Genomic DNA, 25,574 nt, shown 5'->3' on the forward strand with positions numbered 1-25,574 from the left:
AGAAGGCTAAAAGCAATAGGGTCAAATGCTATCAGACATAGAAGTGTAGACACTTCCCCCCTTCACACACATTTGCAAAGAGGCGGAGCGCTTCTTGATTTGAGCCAATGAGATTCATCAAGGGACTAAAACATCAGAAACAGTCGAATCTTACCAGCTGGGCATCCTCTCTAAAGTTGTTCTTCCCCCTCTACCACGGCTTTAGAGTCCTTGTCGTATAGTGGCCACACTTGTTGGCAACTTGGAGTCATCACTGAACTTCTGGTCTCTCTGGTGATTGGATGCTGGCATGAATGGCATCAGAGTTTAATTTCAGCAGCCTGGACTTTCACAACAGAACAAGAGCTAATGAGTGTCCACCCTGCTCCAGCTAATTAATGTTTCCTTGTCTCTGCATACTGATTTGATTTGAGGGCTTCTGTAACTGCTTCTGGAACAAAATATTTCACAGAGCTGCTTAGGAAGTTGTTTTGGTTTTTTTCTTCATCTCCACCTCCACACCCCCCCCTTCCCCCCACCCTTCATTCTCCCTTTCAGCCAACCGCCTGTTGTGGTCACAATCTCAAATAGCAAAGACAGGGAAATTCCTTGATTATATTTAACCTAGAACTCACTCTTCGTCTCAACTAAAAGAGATACCCATTCACATCCCCTTAGCTTTGCTTTCCCTAATTAAAAAATAATAATAAGCTTTACTGAGTTTTTCAAATATCCTACCTCAAACACACACACATAATTTTCTTAAAGTAATATTAAAATGGAAAATAATTTTCAACTATTTTAAAGCTTACAAAATTATTTCAAATTGCCTGTTACTGAAAACATTCGAGTTCTTTCCATCTCTCTCAGTCTCTCCCACTCTCTTATTTATGTCATTGTTTTTGCTGGTTTTGGTTTTGCTTTGGCTCGAGCTACTTTGGAGTAAAACCGTTAACTTATTCATATATCCAAAAATTAATATAATATCAAAAAATCTACATAGAGAATAATTCACTTCCTTTCTGAATACAGGCTGTAAACCTATCATGGTTTTGTGGATTTGGATATTGAATGAAATATGTTTCAGAAGCTAAATTAAAATAGACTCCAACAGAAAACCAAAAACAAAAAACAACAGCGTGCCCAAGTGTCACTAACATGGCAAGTTCATAACCTCCTTTCACCCTCAACCATAGGTTACCTGTAAATTGGTGACATCAGAAGTTATCAAAGTTGTAAGATAATCTAAAGTCATTTCCAGAGCAATTTGACATCTCCTTTTGAGAAATTTTGGTTCAAAATATGTTTCATAAAAATATTTTATTTGTTGCTTCAGCCAGGATAGAAGGGAGAAGCTATTTAAAACTGGACATTCTCTTCCTTACTTAGCCTGAGAGTGTTTAACATCTGTGAATTGTGAAATTCACAAATATGCCAGCCTGAGCCCCAGCCAATTCAAACAGTTTGTTCTACAAAATGGGAAATTTGAGGGAATATCATTTTACTAATTAATTATAGATTTGTTAATTGGAGTTAAAGTGTTTGGCTTTATTCCCTGCTATTAGCAAGTACAGATGACCAGAGTATATAGAGTTCTTAAATTAAAAATACTCAATTTCCTTTGAGCATGGCCAAGTCCCATCAAGTGCCTGGCCTTTCCCATTTATAAAATGAGAGGTGAAATAATGGTCTCTAATGCAGTGCTTCTCAAATGTTGATGTACCTGCAAGTCACCTGGAAACTTTGTTAATGCAGATTCTAGTTCAGTAGGTCTGGGGTGAGGCCTGAGACTCTGCATTTCTCACAAGCTCCCAGCTGCTGCTGGTGCTGCTGGTCCTTGCATCACACTTTGAGTAGCAAGACCTAGTGCTCTTTTCAGGCTTTTTATATACTTTTATATACTTCTAGGAAATAAGCAGCGCTCTTCCAAATATTTTAACTTACCAACAGAGGCTCTAGGCTCCCAGATAAATTATTAATTTGTAAACATTCTTAGTATGCTTTTTTTTTTTTTTTTCCTGCGGCACGTGGGCCTCTCATTGTTGTGGCCTCTCCTGTTGCGGAGCACAGGCTCCGGGCGCACAGGCCCAGTCGCTCCGCGGCATGTGGGATCTTCTCGGACCGGGGCACGAACCCGTGTCCCCTGCATCGGCAGGCGGACCCTCAACCACTGTGCCACCAGGGAAGCCCTAGTATGCTTTTAATTTCAAAAGTTTTATAGCCTAATTTATAAAAAAGACCATTTAAAATGTATGCCCTGACATCAATAGCTGTTATTTTTAAAAATCCTAAAATCATTAGGTAAGAGGGACAGATACTAAATGGTAAAAAATTATGTAAATAATTATGAAACATACTGGTTCCTACTGTATTGTGAAAATAAATGCAGAGGGCTACCCTGACCAAGGGCAAAAGGCAAACTCTCCAGGATTCAACAGCACACCCATGGCACACAACCACCCAGAACCTGGGAAAATAAGTGACAATTATACTATAATTACCATAATTGCCACTTACATTTATATTACAACCCTCTTCACCCAGGGGGGCTCAGGTTACTATACAAATGCATAAATTATTTCTTTGCTGTGCAAGTTAGATGCTTTTCCAACACCTTAAGTCTTTTAGGTAGAGATTGTAATAGAATAAGTTACACATTAGGCTGGGAGAAGGTAGTTGCCTTTCTGACCATGACCTACATCTTTGAATGATGTTGTTTGTGAAGATTTTTGATTTGTAGGAAGAGGAGGAGAAAGTAAAGAGCTTAGGGAAACCGTAACATTGAGGGCCTGGAACTCTGGACACAATGTAAGATAAAAGTACACTTTTTCCTTTCAGCGCCTAGCAGCCAAGTATGTGCACTTTGCTAAACTCAGGTATTCAAAACACAAACCCTTCTCATTTATATCCATGTGAATTACTTCTTAATTGTTCTCCTTTATGCACTCTGTCCACTGGGTGACATACTTTTCTGTTTTGTCCCCCACCTCGGATCATATTTTGTCTTCCATCCAGAATGTTTTTAAACCCCATGTGCATATATCTCAAAAATACTTCAAAGAACAGGAAGCCTTTCTCATCCCTCGAGGTAAAAGGAAGTTACCCTACCTCTAATGTCTTAAATCATGATATTTTCACTTGTGAAAGAGCACCTGCTACTTTCTTCCTGGATTTGAGCTATTTTTGCGTAAGACCCATCTCCTGTACTGGACCGTGAACAACTTGAGGGTGGGTTTGCTATCTGATTCATCTCTGTATCTCCAGGGACTAGCAAAATACGGTCTAGTGGACAAATAACATGTTTATATTTTTGCAAAAACACATCTAGGGGCTTCCCTGGTGGCGCAGTGGTTGAGAGCCCGCCTGCCGATGCAGGGGACACGGGTTCATGCCCCGGTCCGGGAAGATCCCACATGCCGTGGAGTGGCTGGGCCCATGAGCCATGGCCGCTGGGCCTGCGCGTCCAGAGCCTATGCTCTGTAACGGGAGAGGCCGCAACAGTGAGAGGCCCGCGTACCGCAAAAAAACCCCCCAAAAAACCCACATCTAATAATTATTATAAGTGGTTAAAAAAGTACTTCCATGAAACACTTGACTTTTTAGAATCAACTTTATTGAGGTATAATTTACATACAATGAAAATCACTAATTCTACCGTTCCATTTGAGGAATTTTGACATACTATATACCATGTAGTCTTTACCACAAACAAGACATAGAATATTTCATTACCCCCCAAATCCCCTCATTTCCATTACCTTAAAAGCTCCCCTTTGTGGTTAATCCTTCTTCAACACTGACCCTAAACAATCACTCTCTTGTTTTTTTTGTCATTATGTATCAGACGTATGTTTTCTAGAGCAACATTATCCAATCGACCTTTCTGTGATGAAGGGAATAGTCGACGTTTGCACTGTCTGACATGGTAGCCACTAACCACATATGGCTAATGTGACTGAGAAACTGCATTTTAATTTTTATTTAATTTTAATCAACTTGTATTTAAAAAGCCACATGTGGCTAGTGGCTACCATGCTGGACTTCACAATGCTAGAATGTCACATAAATGGAGGCACATGGCATGCATTCTGTGTCTAGTAGGTTCTTTCATTCAACGTATTGTTTTTGAGATACATCCATATAGTTATGTATGTCAGTAACTGGTTCTTTTTTATGGCTGTTGAACATGTGGATTGCTCCTTTTCTTTTTCATTATTAAGAACAAATTCTGGTCTCATATCCTCAATTATGGCCCAAAGCAGAAGTCCAATAGACTTTTTAAGAGCTCAATAATGACTCATTCCATTGAGTCCCTTAATGATGTGGAATAGTTCATTCCTTCCAAGGCTGCTGTAGCTCTAGAGAAGGCAGCAGATGTAGAGAGAAACTGCCTAACCTGGGTTTGGTTTGGGCTCTGGTCCCAACTTCCTCCCTGACTTTAGGCAAGCAGCCTACTGTCTTTGGGTCTTACATTCTTGATCTTTAAGAGGAAGGAGGTACCAGTGAGGATTCTTTTGTTATTAGCAATGGAAACTAACTCCTGCTAAGTAAAACTAAAAATATAAAAATAGATTAAAATATGAAAATTCACAGACTGGAAGATAAAGTTGAAAAACAAGATTTGGGAAAAGGCTGGAACCAGAATAGCTTCAGAGATCTAAGTAACAGGAACGAATAGAGTCATTTCATAGTGCCACCATAGCAATAAGTCAGACCCAACAGGTTTTTGTTTTTTGTTTTTTTAAACTTGAGTCACTTACCTTAAGATTCAAATTCTCAGAAGGAAGATGCCATGTTAGGCCAGGAGAAATCTGAATGCCTTGATTGATAGCCCTATCAAGACTGGAGCAAAGAGAGTTTCTGAAAGAAAATAGAGGTTCTATTAAGCGAGGAAAGGGCAATAGGTTCAGGGCAACAGAAAACAACAGATGCCACCACGAGGGGCTTAAAGTAGATGATCTCTCACATTCCTTAGAGCTCTGGCTGTCTGTGGCTGTGTGACTGGAGAAGCTGAATTTCTTGTCAGGGTAACTGGACCTCAGGTCCTCTCTTCTCCAAGTCATCCTGACCTGCCCCTCTTTTATAATATGGGGATAAGGAGAGAACTTTCTAGCATAAGAGGTGGCCGAGTAAATTCATCGAGTGTCACCCAAATCAAAGGGACTGAAAAGTTTGATGGTTTTTAGTTTTAAAACACTTTTCTGGACATAACTTCAGTTCAACTCCACAATCTCTGTTTCATAGAAGTAGAAACCAGGTTCTGTTTCTGGGGGGATCCTACCAACCCTCCCAGCTTTATGCTCTATTAATCTAATATGTGCTGAAGTAGGACATCTAGTAGGAGTAAAGCTGGGCCAAGAATTTAAGTGTACTGGATTAGGGTCAAATGCTTTTTTATATCAATGAAAAAGCAAGTGCATTGCAAGCTTAGCCATGTGCTTTTTCTAATTTGGCCTCCACCTTCTTACAGGTCACCGGAATTCATCAAATAGAAAAAAGTGCATAAAGCTTATGTCTCAGAGTCTACTGAGAAGAAAGAAGATGCTTTAGAGAAGTGTCTGAGGAAAGGGACACTTTTCTAATCAGAGGGCATGCAAGGAAACACAGAGGCCAATTGGGGAGGGAGGAGGTTGGCAGTGTCCCTAACAGACAAACCCGATACCCTCCAAGTCACACCCAGTGTTCCAGAGCAATGTGGGTGGGCTTCTTTTCCAGACATCCCTGAACAGCTGTATGGGAGCTGCTCCTGACTCCCACCCCTCCTTTGCTCAGTGCCCACGTGAGAGAGAGATAAATAAGGAGACACAGGAAGTCCTTATTTGGCATTTTGCATTTTTTTTTTCCTGAACCATTTGTCAGATGCAGATATGGTGCACCTTGACTCTAAGTGTCTCGGTGCATATTTTCTAAAATAAGACAATCTCTTATATGATCACAGTTCAGTTAAAAAATGAGGAAATTAACATTGATAAAATGCGATTACTTTCTCTACATACCTTATTCAGATTTTGCCAATTGTCCCAATGACGTTTTCTTATAGCAGCAGAAAATTCTGGATCCTACATTGCATTCCATTTTTCTGTTTCTTTAGTCTTTAGTAACAGTTCCTGAGTCATTGTGCTTCATGACAGATTTCTTTTTTTAATTGAAGTATAGCTGATTTACAATGTTGTGTTAGTTTCTGGTGTACAGCAAAGTGATTCAGTTATATATATACACACATATATATGAAGAAGAATATATACGTATATTTTCATATTCTTTTCCATTATGGTTTATTACAGGAGATTGAATATAGTTCCCTGTGCTACACAGTAGGACTTTGTTCTTTTTTTTAAATAAATGTATTTATTTTTTCATTTATTTGTTTTTATTTATTTATTTTAGGCTGCATCGGGTCTTTGTTGCTGCGCACGGACTTTCTCTAGTTGCCGCGAGCAGGGGATACTCTTTGTTGTGGTGCGTGGGCTTCTCATTGCAGTGGCTTCCCTTGTTGGGGAGCATGGGCTCTAGGCACACGGGCTTCAGTAGTTGTGGCGCACGGGCTTAGTTGCTCTGCAGCATGTAGGATCTTCCCAGACCAGAGATTGAAACCGTGTCCCCTGCTTTGGAAGGTAGATTCTTAACCACTGCACCACCAGGGAAGTCCCAGGACCTTGTTCTTTATCCATCCTATATAGAATAATTTGCATCTGCTAATCCCAAACCCCTAATCCAACCCTCTCTTGCCTCCCACCCTTCCCTGGCAAACGCAAGTCTTTACGGCATGACAGATATTTTTGAAGCATGCAAACCAGTTATTTTGTAGAATGTAACTTAGTTTAGGTTTGACTGATGTTTCCTCATGATTAGATTGAGTTCTCTACTTTTGGCAGAAGCATCTGTGATACTGTGATATTGTGTACATCTCAGTGCATCATATCAGGAATTGCTCAGTTTTTTAAGCCCATTGAAGGGTTTTCTCCAAGCCTCATTTCAGGCACAAATTTACTGTGAACCTAAGGAAGTTTGAATGTCAAGACCTCTTACTTACATAGATAAGGTTCTAGGAAATATCTTAGTAATATGTATACATGGCCATTATGTTTCTGTAAAATATACAAATGTGAGATATTTTAAATACAGCCTTCTAATATTACCATCTCTTTCTACTCCAATTTCCCCTTCATCACCATTCATCTCACATAGAGTGGTGATAAAGAGGCCGTGGGATTTCTAAGATCCAGGCAAGGGCAAGTTGAACAGAGGATACTTTTAGTTTGGGTTGGGGGAATACATTAATGTGGTCTGTAGCTGGGTTTGAGTAGAGTTAAAGTATTGCTACTCATCCTGGTATAGGAATGGCTTCCAAGTATATACTCCTCCTGCCCATGACACTAGGCATGGTGTCACTGAAGACCCAGGCCGGAGGACACATCACAATATGCATGTGTCTCCAACAATAACTGCCATGGAAAATGTGTGACTAGTCAAGGAGAGCTGGAACTGCACAGAGACTGAAACTTCTCTGTGGAAAGTTTTCCTCCTTTTATCAGGCATACAAACTTGTAAGCGGAGGAATCAATATCAAAACCAGGTTTTCCCTGGCTATTATTCAGCATATAAAATTATAAATGCCCCATACATTATTTGGTCTTTTATGATGAGAGTTGCATTAAATAGCATTTATCCTTATACTGTGTGTGTTTGTAGGAACACAAATGTCTGGCAGTGCTGTAAACAGCAAGTGTGTCTGTTAATTCTTATATTGGGGCTACAGAAGATAAGGCTGAATATATGATGTTAAGATTCTGTCCAACCCTGAGAGTCCATGACTGTACACTTGTAGGCTCGGGAGTTCCCTGGTGGTCCAGTGGTCAGGACTCGGCGCTTTCACTGCCCTGCAGTGGCCCAGGTTTAATCCTTGGTCGAGGAACTAAACTCCCACAAGCTTCGTGGCTTGTAGGCTACATTTACAGGCCGTCCATCTATCTGTCGTCTATCTATCTGTTTATCTATCTATCTATCCATCTACACGAAATCACTTTGTTCCAGAGTGATTTGAGGTAGCTTATAAAATACACAGAAGGAGATTTAAAAATACATATGTAGGGCTTCCCTGGTGGCGTAGTGGTTGAGAATCTGTCTGCCGATGCAGGGGACACGGGTTCGTGCCCCGGTCTGGGAAGATCCCACATGCTGTGGAGCGGCTGGGCCCGTGAGCCATGGCCGCTGAGCCTGCGCGTCCGGAGCCCGTGCTCCGCAACGGGAGGGGCCACAGCAGTAAGAGGCCCGCGTACCGCAAAAAAAAAAAAGTAATAAAATAAAATAAAAAAATAAAAAAAAATACATATGCAGGGTAACCAGGGGCTGAGAGGAGGAAATGAGGAGTTGTTGTTTAACGGGTACAGTTTCAGTTTTGCAAGATGAAAAAGTTCAGGAGAGTCATTGCACAACAATGTGAATATACCTAATGCTGTTGAACTGTACACTTAAAAATGGCTATGCTGGTAAATTTTATGTTATGTGGTTTTTACCACAATTAAAAAGTTTAAAAAATTAAATACGTAGGTAAATGATAAAATCAATAACCAGTATAAACATCAAGAGAAAGAAAAATAGGAGGAAACCAAGGACAATATTTGCCCACAAGATGTATTACATGATGTTCTACACTTGTGCTAAAGGGCCATTTATTCTTCTGTGAACTTCTAAGCAACCAATTACTTATACGAATTTATTTTTTTATCCACAATAATTGCTTAGGCTCTTGTTACACACAGCACATCATAGGTACAAAATATATATTTGTTAAAAGAATGAGGGAAAAAGATAATATGTAAAATAAATTGACCTTCAGCTTCTAGACTCTGAATCTAATGCATTTGTTTGATTGCTTATTACAAATAAATGACAAGGGATGATATTGTAATGAGACCTGAATTTCTAGTGGTTTCCAGTATAACTCTCTCGCAAGACTCTGTGGTACTTACTCACTGATTTGATGTTTGGTTAATAGATTCAACATGCATATTCCTTAGTCTTCCTCTGTGTGCCTGTCAGCGTCCTGGGAGCTGTGGGCATAAAGTAGATCAATCAGATCCAGTCTCTGGCCTCCAGTAGAGTTGAGAACAATCTTCTTTGCCTTTTGCATCTTAAGCTTCACAGATTAAAAAACAAAAGACTTTTGCAGAGCTGTGTCCCTGAGTTGCCGATGACCAACTTGCTCGCTGAGGTATGTGGTGCCTGATTAAATTGATGAGATAAGAATATGTTTACTAGAATTCATGAAACGTGTGTGTAGGTGGGAGAGGATCGAATGTGGCATTCTTATTTACTTTCCTGAGGTTTGAGCCCAAGGGAGACAGCTGTGGCTGAACCTTCCCTCAGACACACATTCAAAAATGTGTGCTTTATTTTTTGAATCCTGATTATCAGGAAGCCACAAAAGCCATCCTTTGTGGAAGGAAGAGGAGTGGGTGTGGGCCAAGAAAAAAAAGATCCGATCTGTATATACCAGTGACAACCAAAAACTATGGTGTGATGATTTCCTAAACGACCGGCTGCTTTTCTGGTATGTAGCTTTGTGAGCTATACTGTTTTCCAATGGAGCACAGCTCCCAACAGAGGAACTAGGAGACATTTAATAAATGCCTTTTTAAAAAAAAATAAGCTATACTCAAAGTTTAAAAGGAATTTAGTGATCATTTGCTTCGAAAAACACCCCAGCAAATGACTTAAAAATAACAAGCATGTGCACAGTGATTTAAATTTTACAGAACACTTGCATAGAAGTTATCTCATCAGTCTCCCAAAAGTCATGTAGATGTATTAATACTAGGACAAGTGGTGTCATTTCCTCCATTGTATGCATGAGGAAGCTAAGACTCAGGCAGCTTAACAAACAAACTCATAGTCACACAATCACATAAACATCAGTGGCAGTGGACTCAGCTTCACTTACTCCCAGACATTAGTCCATTTACTCAATAAAATAACATGAATTAAATGCCTATGGTATGCCTTGTATTGTGCAGGACTCTGGGAAAATAAAGGTAAATATAAACTGTATCTTCTTTCCTTACAGCACCTCTACAAACCCAAAATTTTTATAGTGTTTGGCATTTGTTAAATACCTCGTGTCCATTATCTATCTATTAATAGATAACCAATACAAACTCTAGGAATTAGTCAAGTTAGGTCTTATTATCTCTAGATAGTTAGTGACTCTGCATTCATCACCCAGCCAGGTAGTGGTAGAATCATGATTGAAACTCAGGTAAACCTGTTTGCCTGAAAATATCACCATACTTTTGACAGCCCGCTCCCCTGCCAAATGATCCAGAATGCATTGTGTATATTTTTATGTCTTGGAGGGCTATGCATGGTCTCTAGCACATGCCTTTTGGTGACTTTTTCCTGGGCCAGTCAGCCTGTGATAACATAAGCACCACAAATGCCAACTCCTGAAGGAAGGCTTGAGTTCATGACGAGCAACCACATTTGGGCTGGGAGTCAAGAAAGTTAACTCTGCTTATTTTGAAATCTGGGTTGTGCACACTGTTTAAGCACGTGGGAGTGGATGCACTGATCAAATGCTTCTGTGGGATGGAAGTGATTCTCAGGGTATCCTTACAGGGGAATCCACATGGGATGACCCTTGAATGGGTCTTGTTTACAGAAACATCTCTGTGCCAAGTTCCTAAGGAGTAAGTTTAAAGCACAACCTTGGAGGAATAACATCAGTCTGAAAACACAACTACTCTTGGCTGCCTTCGGGTAGGTAGCATATTGTCCTGCTACTCAGCCACTGATCCATTTAGACCATCTGGATCCCTACTCAGTATCACTTATGTTATACTATGGAAGAGAGTAAATAATTTTCCCCATGGGCCTGAATGATCATTTTTGTTAGAATAATGATTGTGAGACATATATTTTCAAAGTAAAAATCATCTTTCTTTTTCAGATTGTGAGATCCTCATAAAGAGAAATATGTGGAGAGAGGAAAGAGAGAGAGAGCCACAAGATATAGTGATGATATTTGTACAGAGATATATGTATGTCGATATGTATAATATACAGATATATGTGTATGTGTATATTTACAAATATATATATTTACAAATATTACCTATAATATGTGTATATATTTATATATGTATACTTATAAACATATCTAATATATTTCTAATAAATATATATTAATATATATATACACAATAATTATAGACAGAGTATTTATTAGACTACATTCTCCTCTAATTTGCTTATTTTCCTCCTAATAATCAAGACAAAATATCAAGGCAAAATTATTTAAAAAGTAAATTTTAAAAGCCCTTTAATAGAAGAAATAAAACAATGTAGGCAATGTATTCTCATGGTGTGGAAAAATTTATATGGACCCTATCACAAAGGCAAAACAAGGAAAGGAAGTTAATAAACTCTTAAAAGTTATTATTTCTGAGTGGATGGGGTTATGGAGTGAAGAAAATATTTTCTTGCTGATACCTTTTTGTAGTTTTCAAATTTTGTACAGTGAAAATACTACATTTTGATACTCAAAAGAATAAAATAAAAACCCACCATAAATAACCATTAAAAATACCTTCCTGTAGAATTTGTCTCTGGAAGCTGTGCACAATATGAGGGTGGTGACACAAATAATGCCAGGATGAATGGGTGTCAAAGAATGAGTCTCAATTTCCTGATGGATTTGTTTCTATGTGGAGAATTTCTACTAAGAAATGGGAAATAAATGCTCACTCTGATTTGAAATATGCTTAGAAGTGTGGCATTCGAGGTTGAACAGAACTCAGAGAGTTTACATGGGTTGGTGGATGAGGGTGGAATGGTGTGGCCCAGGGTCACCAAGTCAGGGTGCAGTGTTTCACATTGAGTTCTGTCCATTGCCAACCACTGGCTCAAGAGGGAAAAAAAAAGGATTTTATGAGACATTTGTGATGCGAATGTGGCAGCCATGGAAATACACAGCTCAGTTCTTCTAATGCAGAACACATCACTGACTGACAGCCACAGCTGGTGCCCCTTCCATCCTTATTGCTTTCTCACTGAGGCCATTGTACATCCAGGCTCCTCCCAGCCAAGCACTGAACCTAGTGGGGCTACCAAACCAGGACCATTCTGGCAACACATGGGACACCTCCAATGTGATTTTGAGTCAATAATACCTCATTGGCCTGACTAAACTTTGGTCTGAAACTCTTTCTGCTGAATTCTCCTAATTTTCTCCTCTTCTTGGTTTTTCAGAGAGAGTTTTTATCACCCTCTGACATAACCCCCCTTATTCTGATTTCTTTTTCTTTATCCTCCAAAGACATTCTTCCTAGTACATCTTTTGCACATCTGATTCCATCTTGGGGTCTGTTTCTCAGAGAACACAAACTGATACAAGTGGTCCTGAGAGTGGTCCAAGAATGCAGACAGAATTTGAATATTTAGGACTGACTCATTCTCTACATGTCAAGCAAACAGAATGGCATCCAGAGCTATGTGGAGTGTGGATTGTTTCTGCTCCAAGATGGAGGCCCAATTGCTATAGATTTCACCAGTGTTGACCTGGGAAAATACCCACTGTAGGGGCAGACTTGCAGCTTCTAAGACTCAGGCTTTTAGGGAGACACAGGGAAAACAGTTCCTACAAGGAAGTAGACTTGTATGATTACTGCTCGGTTGTATTGACACTCTGCAGAGGGATATTGAGAAACAAAGGGCTCTTAACAGACAATTAAAGGCTAAGTAAGAGAGTCAGATTGCCTCTTTGATAGCTTACAAAGACGTGAGGGCCTCTTTGCAAAAATAAACAAGCTAAGCAACAGACTGAGCTCCCGATCAAGTCACAGAGCTCAAGAGACATTTGAATGGTCAGCCAAGGCTGGTTGGAAATACCTGAGACCCTGAAATATGGACTGGGGACATTAAGTGGATGCCTCTGATAAGCTGGTTCTGTAGGCTTTTTTGTCTTAGTTGAGGCTGTTATAACAAAGTACCACCGACTGGATGGTTTATAAACAACATAAATTTATTTCTCACAATTCTAGAGGCTGGAAGTTTGAGATCAGGGCCCCAGCATGGTCGTGGAAGGGCCCTCTTCTGGATTACAGACTTCTTGTTGTGTCCTCACATGGTGGAAGGGACTACGGAGCTCAGTGGGGTCTTTTTTATAAGAGCGTTAATTGCATTCATGAGTATTCCAGCCACATGACCTAATCACCTCCCAAAGGCCCCACTTCCTAATACTATCACACTGGGCAGTAGGATTTCAACATATGAATTTTGAGGGGACAGAAATATTCTGACCATAGCATTCCCCTAAACCCTCAGAGCTTGTAGAATGGACTACCCTTTCCTAGTAAGAACTTCCTTCATATTGGAAGTTGCTACAGAGACGTTTCCTATAAAAGCAGTAAATATTCCACATCAGGAATGCTTTTACCTTCTCTCTTGGCTGCAAGGACCCTAAATACAGTTAAAGTGCAGCATAACCCAGCTGGTCATAATCAGGGAAAAAATTAATTATATACCAAAGGAGTTACCAGAATTATCTAGCTTGTACCAACAAAAGTCAGGGAAATATCCCTGGGATTGGGTTTTCAGAATTCTTGATTGAGGGGGCTGGAATATAAGACTACATAAGAAAGAGTTCATTGACCTAGGTGTACTTTCTCATGACATGGAATTTAAAACCTAGGTAAGAACCATCGTGGATGGGGCAAGATCACTGCTGGAGTGGTTCTTATAACTCTGGAAAAAGTGATGAACAATGATGAGTAAAGAGGAATTGCTTGAGTTTTTCTGGCAGATGGTAGGAAGGAATAAAGAGCCTAAGGGAGGCAGACATGCTAGAAGGATATATTGTGTGAAGCCAGAAGATTCCCAGGGGAAATATGTTATATGGGCCAAGAAGACACACGATTCTCCAAGGCCATGAGAAATGTGCTAGGGAAAAGAGGAGCCACATCACTAAGAAGTTCAGTGCTGGCTCTCCTCTGCAACCCAAGGCTGCTTGTAGGAGAGATGCTCACAGAGCTGGGCTCAATGATATTCATGGCAATGATGTCCATTTACCACCAGGTAATAGAGTCCAGATAGTGGCACTTAGCTGCCAGATTCCAGGAGATCATGAGAACGATAATGACCAGAACTGTTGGAGGTACAGCCAAGGGGGTTTGGCCTGCAGGGAGTTTGTGGAGATGGTCATGGCCTACCTAGGGGAAAAATAAATGGACAGGAAAAATAAATTTAAGCCAACCAGGGTTCTGCTTAAATCTACAGCCAGAAAAAAGCAAGATGGGGGAGTGGGAGGCTAAAGGTGGTCATCCAACACAAAGTCACAGTCTCTTGCTTGATTTGTGGACCTGAGTCAATTTTTAGATATAGAATCCTTTGACTGAAGAGTTGGCTGGATTCCTGGGTAAAAGCAACCTCTAATGCTATGGCAGGTATATGCCATGGCAATGCCTTTAGGTTCCCCTTAAGAAACCTAGAGCCAGGGCTGGCCTCAAGGGTGTGCTCTGTATTTAGAAGGGTTCCTAACTTGGTTTAATGCTGTATTGTCACCCTCTTGAAATTTTTAATAATTTTAAACAAGTGGCCCCACATTTTCATTAGTAGTGCACCTTGCAAATTATATAGCCAGTCTTGCTTACGGCTATTGACCTGAGTACAAGAGATCTGAGTTGACATTGATACTCAGAGACCTTAAGCTAGTCATGGTACCCTGTTGAAGTGGGAGCTCATGTGATCAGGTCATATATGGAATTCTGGTTCAAATCCACCAGACAATGGGTCCACTGTGTCTGGAGACCCACCCAGTGGTCATTTATCCAGTCATCAAGTAATTGGAATTAATATACTTGACTGAGTAATGCCCACATTGGGTTTTTGGCCTGCGGAGTAAGAGCTGTCAGAGTGGGAAAGTTCAAGTGAACACCTCTGAAACTGCCCTCTACTTCACTTGGCCAAGGAGTATATAAAAAGTAATATCACATTCCAGGAAGGATGGTGACTAATGATCTCATTAAATAGTGTAAGGAATGGAACAGGAGGGGAGGGAGTATCCTGATCATATCTCTGTTTAGTTTCTCAATGTGTGAAGAACTCAGATGGGTCCTGCAGACTAAGCCTAGACTCTTGAAAGCTCAATCAAGTAACAGCTCTGATTGCAAAGCTATGCCAGAGGTGATATCTCTGCTAGAGCAGGTTAACAAGCTCTCGGGTATAGGATCTATAGCTATTATTTGGTAAATGCATCCTTGCCTATTCTGATTATAAAGGAAGAAAATAAACAGGTCATATTCACATGGGACATGCAACAATATTCATTTATAGTTTTGCCTCAGGGCTATGTTAACTCTCCTGCTCTTTGTCGTATTGTAGAATGAAGGTATCTGGACTGCCAGGTCAACCCACAGAACATCACACTGATGCTTTATATCAATAACATCATGCTGCTCAGTCAAGACAAATAAGAGATAGCCTTGCTGGAAGCTTTGATAAGGCACATGCTCCAGGGCATGGGGGAGAAGCCCTACAAATATTTAGAATCCTGATAGTTTAGTGAAGTCTTTAGGGATCCAGTGGTCAGGAGTTTGCCAAAATATGCCTTCTTAAAAAAAAAAAAAAAGTGCTGCACCTTGCATCCCCTACCATAAAGAAGGAAGCAAGGGAGCCTGATAGCTCTTTTTGGGTTCTGGAGGAAACATATCCCATGCCTAGGAATAGTGCTCAGGCCCATGTATTGGGTAACACCGAAGACTTCAGGTGTCTGGTGGAAAAATATGCAGCATGAAACTTATGGCAAACCCCAAGGAGAGAATCACAATGTAAACCCTAATATTCTGGAGTAAGTTTACACCACTCACAGTAGATAAAATAATACACATCTTTTGGTAAAAGAGCTTCTGGTTTTTACCAGGTCTTGAGAGCCACAGAATACTTGATGGGGTACTAAATGGCAATGTATCTATAACTTCGCATCATGAGCTGGGTGATTTCCATTCTTCTAAATCATAAAGTCAGCCTGGAATCAGTCAAACAACAGAGAAAATGGTACACCCATATTGCGCCTGAGCAGGACCAGAACTAGGTCAGAGCCATGAGAAGGTACCTCAGACACACCTGTCAGCTATAGCAGTTGTACCAGAAAGCCTCCTCAACTTTGCACCTAAGACCAGCTGAAGGAGGTGGAAGAGCCTGTCGATGCCCTCTAACCACAGACCACACAGTTCTGTAGCCGAACAAGTAGGACTTACTGCTATAGCAAGGAAGAAGGTACACCATGGGGGTTCATTGGACATCTCAGTAAGAGTGTTAGAAAGAAATTACTCGAGAATTTGTGTTTGTGTTAGCCTATTTGGGGGAGTGTTCAAGGGATTGGGACTTTGCTATGTACTGGATGCTGTCAGGAGGTGGGGCAATCCTATGAATGGGCATCTTGATAAATCTTATCTATAAGACAGGATGAATGAAGTGAAGCTGAAGCTATACTTGGGCAAAGAAGCCACACAATCGTATCAGCTGTGATAAGGAGATGTGTGGCCATTTTTGTGGTTTGACCAATGTCCATCTTTTTTACAGTGTTTATAAGTGATTACAGACTGGTCTTACTTTTGTCTTGACCCATCATAGTCATGGGGAGGCCTTGTCTAACACTGATGCTTTGTAAAATTGTGTTGGTGTTTAATAGGAGGACAGCAAGGCGTAGATGTGAGTTCCAGGCTGGCTTCTAGCAAATACCGAGGTTTGGCTGATGGTGCCCAACCAGTTCCTGGCAGGAAGTGCTTTCCTCTTCCTCAAGATAAAACATGATTTATGAACTGGGTAAGTGGATGAAGGCCAAAAATGGACAAGTGGCTGCTTCCAGCACATTTGAAGTTGGCTTTGAAAGCCACTACGGAGGAGAAATGTTACCAAAGAGTGGAGTTGTGACTAGTAAACCTGGTCACCCACTTTGTGAGGAAGAAAGAAGAAATGACCTGAAGTAATAAAATAAATAGATGTAAAAAAAATGTCTGGGCAGTGAGCAATGGCCTGACTCTCTTGTTAGGGGTCTGGAAAGAAAAGAGCAGGAAGATCGGAGACAAGGAGGTCTAGCACAGGGGCACGGACATATGGATTTGGGCACAACGTGTGAAGATTTTTGTGTCAGAAAAATCTAACTTCCATCAGAACTCAGGAAAGGCGACCAAACAAGTAAACAAATAAAATTATGTAAATGTAACAAGTACCATTAAAGGAACCAGTGAAGAAACTGAATTATGAATAGTGGGAGGGAGAGGCAGTAGCAGTGATACGAACTACTTTGGATTAGATAGGTCGGAATGGTCTTTCTGAAGAACCGGTGTTTAAGCTGAGATCTGGGGAGCAAGGAGTGAGTCATGTGAAGTGGAAGGAAGAGCACACCAGGTGGAGGGAAGAGCATACATAGGACTTTGAGGTGGGAAAGAGGTTGGACTATTTAAGCGATTGAAAGAAGACAGTGCAACCAGACCAGGGCAAACAAAGGGCAGATGGCACAAGAGGAGAGTGAGATATACAGGAGCCAAATTATACCAAGCCAGGAAAGGAGTCTGGGTCTTATTCTAAGAAGTAACGAAACAGTTTTGAAAGGTTTCACATAGAGATGTGATATGATCCAGTGAAAGTTTTTAAAAGGATTACTCTTTCCTGCCTGTGGAGAATGGACTGGAGGTGGGGAAAGAGGGGGATGGGAAGATTAGTTAGGAAGGTATTGCAATCATGTGAATTAATACCAATCCAAATCAAGACAGGCTTTCACCTACCTTGTGAATGGGTTACATTGTCTATCCTTGAGTGGAACGTAGCTGTGTAGGTGGATGACACAGCCACCCTCTTACAGCTGACAGTGCAGTGTCTGATGTTCTGACCAACTCCGTTTCCAGAATACATGTGATATGTTATTTTATACATATGGTTCAGCAGAATCAGTACAGATTTAATGTTAAGAGCTTACCTGCTGCTAGATGGCAGAAGAGTAGGACACGGAGATCACCTTGCTCCCCACAGATACACCAGAAATACATCTACACGTGGAACAACTCCTACAGAACTACTACTGAATGCTAGAAGACCTCAGACCTCCCAAAAGGCAAGAAAACCCCCACGTACCTGGGTAGGGCAAAAGAAAAAAGAATAAACTGAGACAAAAGATTAGGGACGGGACCTGCACCAGTGGGAGGGAGCTGTGAAGGAGGAAAGGTTTCCACACACTAGGAAGCCCCTTCGCAGGTGGTGGAGGGGGAAAGCTTCGGAGCTACGTAGGAGAGTGCAGCCACAGGGGTGCGAGGGGCAAAGTGGAGAGATTCTCGCACAGAGGATCAGGGCCGACTGGCACTCACCAGCCTGAGAGGCTTGTCTGCTCACCCACCGGGGCGGCCGGGGCTGGGGGTTGAGGCTCGGGCTTCAGTCGGAGCGCCGGGAGAGGACTGGGGTTGGCGGCGTGAACACAGCCTGCAGGGGGCTACTGCACCACTGCTAGCTGGGAGGGAGTCCGGGGAAAAGTCTGGACCTGACGAAGAGGCAAGAGACTTTTTATTACCTCTTTGTTTCCTGGTGCACAAGGAGAGGGGATTAAGAGCGCTGCTAAAAGGAACTCCAGAGACGAGCACGAGCCGTGGCTAAAAGCGCAGACCCCAGAGACGGGCATGAGACGCTAAGGCTGCTGCTGCCGCCACCAAGAAGCCTGTGTGCGAGCACAGGTCACTATCCACACCCCCCTTCCGGGGAGTCTGTGCAGCCCGGAACTGCCAGGGTCCCGGGATCTAGGGACAACTTCCCCGGGAGAATGCACGGTGCGCCTCAGGCTGGTGCAACGTCACACCGCCCTCTGCCGCCACAGACACGCCCCGCACTCCATGCCCCTCCCTCCCCCCCACGGCCTGAATGAGCCAGAGTCCCCGAATCAGCGGCTTCTTTAACTAGTTAGCTTTTAAAATCTTCTAGCTCCCTGGATACAATTTAACTTTGCTGAAGTAGAACCTACTTCCAAGATATACGTGAATCTTAAATGGAAAGGGAAGAATTTAGATGGCAATCAATCAAACTTTAATAGAAAAGAAAACCAAATACCAGCTATCAAATAAATACATGGAGGGAGAGCTAGTCCAGCAGTCCCCAACCTTTTTGGCACCAGGGACGGGTTTCGTGGAAGACAATTTCTCCTCAGACCGGGGGCGGGGGGGCGGTGGCCTGAATGAGCCAGAGTCCCCGAATCAGCGGCTTCTTTAACCCCGTCCTGTCTGAGCGAAGAACAGACGCCCTCTGACGACCTACAGGCAGAGGTGGGGCCAAATCGAAAGCTGAGCCCCTGTGAGCTGTGAGAACAAAGAAGAGAAAAGGATATCTGTCCCAGCAGCCTCAGAAGCAGCAGATTAAAGCTCCACAATCAACTTGATGTACCCTGCATCTGTGGAATACATGAATAGACAACGAATCATCCCAAATTAAAGAGGTGGACTTTGAAAGCAAGATTTATGATTTTTCCCCCTTTTCCTCTTTTTGTGAGTGTGTATGTGTATGCTTCTGTGTGAGATTTTATCTGTATAGCTTTGCTTCCACCATTTGTCGTACAGTTCTAGCCATCCATTTTTTTCTTTATTTTTTTTCTTAATAATTATTTTTTATTTTAATAACTTTATTTTACTTTATTTTCTTTTTCTTTCTTTCTTTCTTTCTTTCTTTCTTTCTTTCTTTCCTTCCTTCCTTCCTTCTTTCTTTCTTTCTTTCTTTCTTTCTTTCTTTCTTTCTTCCTTTCTTTCTTTTCTTTCTTTCTTTCTTTCTTTCTTTCTTTCTTTCTTTCTTTCTTTCCTTCCTTCCTTCTTTCTTTCTTTCTTTCTTTCTTTCTTTCTTTCTTTCTTTCTTCCTTTCTTTCTTTCTTTCCTTCTTTCTTTCTTTCTTTCTTTCTTTCCTTCTTTAGACAATGAATCATCCCAAATTCAGGAGGTGGACTTTGAGAGCAAGATTGATGATTTTTTTCCCCTTTTCCTCTTTTTGTGAGTGTGTATGTGTATGCTTCTGTGTGAGATTTTGTCTGTATAGCTTTGCTTCCACCATTTGTTCTAGGTTTCTATCCATCTGTTTTTGTGGGTTTTTTAAAAATTTTTTTTCTTTTTTTTCCTCTTAATAATTATTTTTTATTTTAATAACTTTATTATATTTTATCTTACTTTGTTTTATTTTGCTTTATCCCCTTTCTTTTTTTGCTTACATCCCTCCTTCCTTCCTCCCTCCCTCCCTCCCTCCTTTCTTTCTTTCTTTCTCTCTTTCTACTTCTACTTATTCTTTCTTTCTACTTTTTCTCCCTTTTATTCTGAGCCGTGTGGATGAAAGGCTCTTGGTGCAGCAGCCAGGAGTCAGTGCTGTGCCTCTGAGGAAAGAGAGCCAACTTCAGGACACTGGTCCACAAGAGACCTCCCAACTCCACATAATATCAAAAGGCGAAAATCTCCCAGAGATCTCCATCTCAACACCAGCACCCAGCTTCACTCAACGACCAGCAAGCTACAGTGCTGGGCATCCTATGCCAAACAACTAGCAAGACAGGAACACAACCCCACCCATTAGCAGAGAGGCTGCCTAAAATCATAATTAAGTCCACAGACACCCGAAAACACACCACCAGATGTGGACCTGCCCACCAGAAAGACAAGATCCAGCCTCATCCACCAGAACACAGGCACTAGTCCCCTCCACCAGGAAGCCTACACAACCCACTGAACCAACCTTAGCCACTGGGGACAGACACCAAAAACAACGGGAACTACGAACCTGCAGCCTGCAAAAAGGAGACCCCAAACACAGTAAGATAAGCAAAATGAGAAGACAAAAAACACACAGCAGATGAAGGAGCAAGATAAAAACCCACCAGACGTAATAAATGAAGAGGAAATAGGCAGTCTACCTGAAAAACAATTCAGAATAATGATAGTAAAGATGATCCAAAATCTTGGAAATAGAATAGACAAAATGCAAGAAACATTTAACAAGGACCTAGAAGAACTAAAGATGAAAAAAACAATGATGAACAACACAATAAATGAAATTAAAAATACTCTAGACAGGATCAATAGCAGAATAACTGAGGCAGAAGAACAGATAAGTGACCTGGAAGATAAAATAGTGGAAATAACTACTGCAGAGCAGAATAAAGTAAAAAGAATGAAAGTAACTCGGTACAGTCTCAGAGACCTCTGGGACAACATCAAATGCACCAACATTTAAATTATAGGGGTTCCAGAAGAAGAAGAGAATAAGAAGGGAACTGAGAAAATATTTGAAGAGATTATAGTTGAAAACTTCCCTAATACGGGAAAGGAAATAGTTAATCAAGTCCAGGAAGCATAGAGAGTCCCATACAGGATAAATCCAAGGAGAAATACGCCAAGACACATATTAATCAAACTGTCAAAAATTAAATAAAAAAAAAACATATTAAAAGCAGCAAGGGAAAAACAACAAATAACACACAAGGGAATCCCCATAAGGTTAACAGCTGATCTTTCAGCAGAAACTCTGCAAGCCAGAAGGGACTGGCAGGACATATTTAAAGTGATGAAGGAGAAAAACCTGCAGCCAAGATTACTCCACCCAGCAAGCATCTCATTCAGATTTGATGGAGAAAATAAAACCTTTACAGACAAGCAAAAGCTGAGAGAGTTCAGCACTACCAAACCAGCTTTACAACAACTGCTAAAGGAACTTCTCTAGGCAAGAAACACAGAGAAGGAAAAGGCCTACAATAACGAACCCAAAACATTTAAGAAAATGGGAATAGGAACATACATATCGATAATTACCTTAAATGTAAATGGACTAAAAGCTCCCACCAACAGACACAGATTGGCTGAATGGATACAAAATCAAGACCCATATATTTGCTGTCTACAAGAGACCCACTTCAGACCTAGAGACACATACAGACTGAAAGTAAGGGGATGGAAAAAGATATTTCATGCAAATGGAAACCAAAAGGAAGCTGGAGTAGCAATTCTCATATCAGATAAAATAGACCTTAAAATAAAGACTATTAGAAGAGACAAAGAAGGACACTACATAATAATCAAGGGATCGATCCAAGAAGATATAACAATTGTTAATATTTATGCACGCAACATAGGAGCACCACAATACATAAGGCAAGTACTAACAGCCATAAAAGGGGAAATCGACAGTAACACATTCATAATAGGGGACTTTAACACCCCACTTTCACCAATGGACAGATCACCCAAAATGAAAATAAATAAGGAGACACAAGCTTTAAATGATACATTAAACAAGATGGACTTAATTGATATTTATAGGACATTCCGTCCAAAAACAAAAAAATACACATTTTTCTCTAGTGCTCATGGAACATTCTCCAGGATAGATCATATCTTGGGTCACAAATCAAGCCTTGGTAAATTTAAGAAAATTGAAATTGTATCAAGTATCTTTTCCGACAACAATGCCATGAGACTAGATATCAATTACAGGAAAAGATCTGTAAAAAATACAAACACATGGAGGCTAAACAATACACTACTTAATAACGAAGTGATCACTGAAGAAATCAAAGAGGAACTAAAAAAATACCTAGAAACAAATGACAATGGAGACACGACGACCCAAAATCTATGGGACGCAGCAAAAGCAGTTCTAAGAAGGAAGTTTATAGCAATACAATCCTACCTTAAGAAACAGGAAATATCTTGAATAAACGACCTAATCTTGCACCTAAAGCAATTCAAGAAAGAAGAACAAAAAAACCCCAAAGTTAGTAGTAGGAAAGAAATCATAAAAATCAGATCAGAAATAAAAAAGAAATGAAGGAAACGATAGCAAAGATCAATAAAACTGAAACCTGGTTCTTTGAGAAGATAAGTAAAATTGATAAACCATTAGCCAGACTCATCAAGAAAAAAAGGGAGAAGACTCAAATCAATAGAATTAGAAATGAAAAAGGAGAAGTAACAACTGACACTGCAGAAATACAAAGGATCATGGGAGATTACTACAAGCTACTCTATGCCAATAAAATGGACAACCTGGAAGAAATGGATAAATTCTTAGAAATGCACAACATGCCAAGACTGAATCAGGAAGAAATAGAAAATATGAACAAACCAATCACAAGCACTGAAATTGAAACTGTGATTTAAAATCTTCCAACAGACAAAAGCCCAGGACCAGATGGCTTCACAGGCGAATTCTATCAAACATTTAGAGAAGAGCTAACACCTATCCTTCTCAAACTCTTCCAAAATATAGCAGAGGCAGGAACACTCCCTAACTCATTCTATGAGGCCACCATCACGCTGATACCAAAACCAGACAAGGATGTCACAAAAAAAGAAAACTACAGACCAATATCACTGATGAACATAGATGCAAAATCCTCAACAAAGTACTAGCAAATAGAATCCAACAGCATGTTAAATGGATCATACACCATGATCAAGTGGGGTTTATTCCAGGAATGCAAGATTCTTCAATATACACAAATCAATCAATGTGATACACCATATTGACAAATTGAAGGAGAAAAACCATATGATCATCTCAGTAGATGCAGAGAACGCTTTCGACAAAATTCAACACCGATTTATGATAAAAACCCTGCAGAAAGTAGGCATAGAGGGAACTTTCCTCAACATAATAAAGGCCATATATGACAAACCCACAGCCAACATCATCCTCAGTGGTGAAAAACAAAGCATTTCCACTAAGATCAGTAACAAGACAAGGTTGCCCACTCTCACTACTATTATGCAACATAGTTTTGGCAGTTTTAGCCACAGCAATCAGAGAAGAAAAGGAAATAAAAGGAATCCAGATCGGAAAAGAAGAAGTAAAGCTGTCACTGTTTGCAGATGACATGATACTATACATAGAGAATCCTAAAGATGCTACCAGAAAACTACTAGAGCTAATCAATGAATTTGGTAAAGTAGCAGGATACAAAATTAATGCACAGAAATCTCTTGCATTCCTATACACTAATGATGAAAAATCTGATAGTGAAATCAAGAAAACACTCCCATTTACCATTGCAAAAAGAATAAACTATCTAGGAATAAACCTACCTAAGGAGACAAAAGACCTGTCTGCAGAAAATTATAAGACACTGATGAAAGAAATTAAAGATGATACAAATAGATGGAGAGATATACCATGTTCTTGGATTGGAAGAATCAACATTATGAAAATGACTATACTACCCAAAGCAATCTACAGATTCAATGCAATCCTTATCAAACTACCACTGGCATTTTTCATAGAACTAGAACAAAAAATTTCACAATCTGTATGGAAACACAAAAGACCCCGAATGGCCAAAGCCATCTTGAGAACGAAAATAGGGGCTGGAGGAAAGGCTCCCTGACTTCAAACTATACTACAAAGCTACAGCAATCAAGACAGTATGGTACTGGCACAAAAACAGAAAGATAGATAAATGGAACAGGATAGAAAGCCCAGAGATAAACCCATGCACATATGGTCACCTTATCTTTGATAAAGGAGGCAGGAATGTACAGTGGAGAAAGGACAGCCTCTTCAATAAGTGGTGCTGGGAAAACTGGACAGGTAGATGTAAAAGTATGAGATTAGATCACTCCCTAACACCATACACAAAAATAAACTCAAAATGGATTAAAGACCTAAATGTAAGGCCAGAAACTATTAAAATCTTAGAGGAAAACATAGGCAGAACACTCTATGATATAAATCACAGCAAGATCCTTTTTGACCCACCCCCAAGAGAAATGAAAATAAAACCAAAAATAAACAAATGGGACCTAATGAAAATTAAAAGCTTTTGCACAGCAAAGGAAACCATAAACAAGACCAAAAGACAACCCTCATAATGGGAGAAAATATTTGCAAATGAAGCAACTGACAAAGGATTAATCTCCAAAATTTATAAGCAGCTCATGCAGCTCAATAACAAAAAACCAAACAACCCAATCCAAAAATGGGCAGAAGACCTAAATAGACATTTCTCCAAAGAAGATATACAGACTGCCAACAAACACATGAAAGAATGCTCAACATCATTAATCATTAGAGAAATGCAAATCAAAACTACTATGAGATATCATCTCACACCAGTCAGAATGGACACCATCAAAAAATCTAGAAACAGTAAATGTTGGAGAGGGTGTGGAGAAAAGGGAACCCTCTTGCACTGTTGGTGGGAATGTCAATTGATACAGCCACTGTGGAGAACAGTATGGAGGTTCCTTAAAAAACTACAAATAGAACTACCATATGACCCAGCAATCCCACTACTGGGCATATACCCTGAGAAAACCATAATTCAAAAAGAGTCATGTACCAAAATGTTCATTGAGCTCTATTTACAATAGCCCGGAGATGGAAACAACCTAAGTGTCCATCATCGGATGAATGGATAAAGAAGATGTGGCACACATATACAATGGAATATTACTCAGCCATAAAAAGACATGAAATTGAGCTATTTGTAATGAGGTGGATAGGCCTAGAGTCTGTCATACAGAGTGAATTAAGTCAGAAAGAGAAAGACAAATACTGTATGCTAACACATATATATGGAATTTAAGAAAAAAAAA

General features: G+C 40.4%; 1 pseudogene; it reads left to right on the forward strand.

Annotated features, from left to right (window-relative positions):
- Positions 1-16,808: 16,808 nt before the first annotated feature.
- Positions 16,809-25,574, forward strand: part of LOC103078669 (tigger transposable element-derived protein 1-like) — an 18,225-nt pseudogene continuing 9,459 nt past the window's right edge.

Source organism: Lipotes vexillifer, unplaced genomic scaffold (genome assembly GCF_000442215.2).
Source record: "Lipotes vexillifer unplaced genomic scaffold, Lipotes_vexillifer_v1.1 scaffold1264, whole genome shotgun sequence".
NCBI classification, from domain to species: Eukaryota; Metazoa; Chordata; class Mammalia; order Artiodactyla; family Lipotidae; genus Lipotes; species Lipotes vexillifer.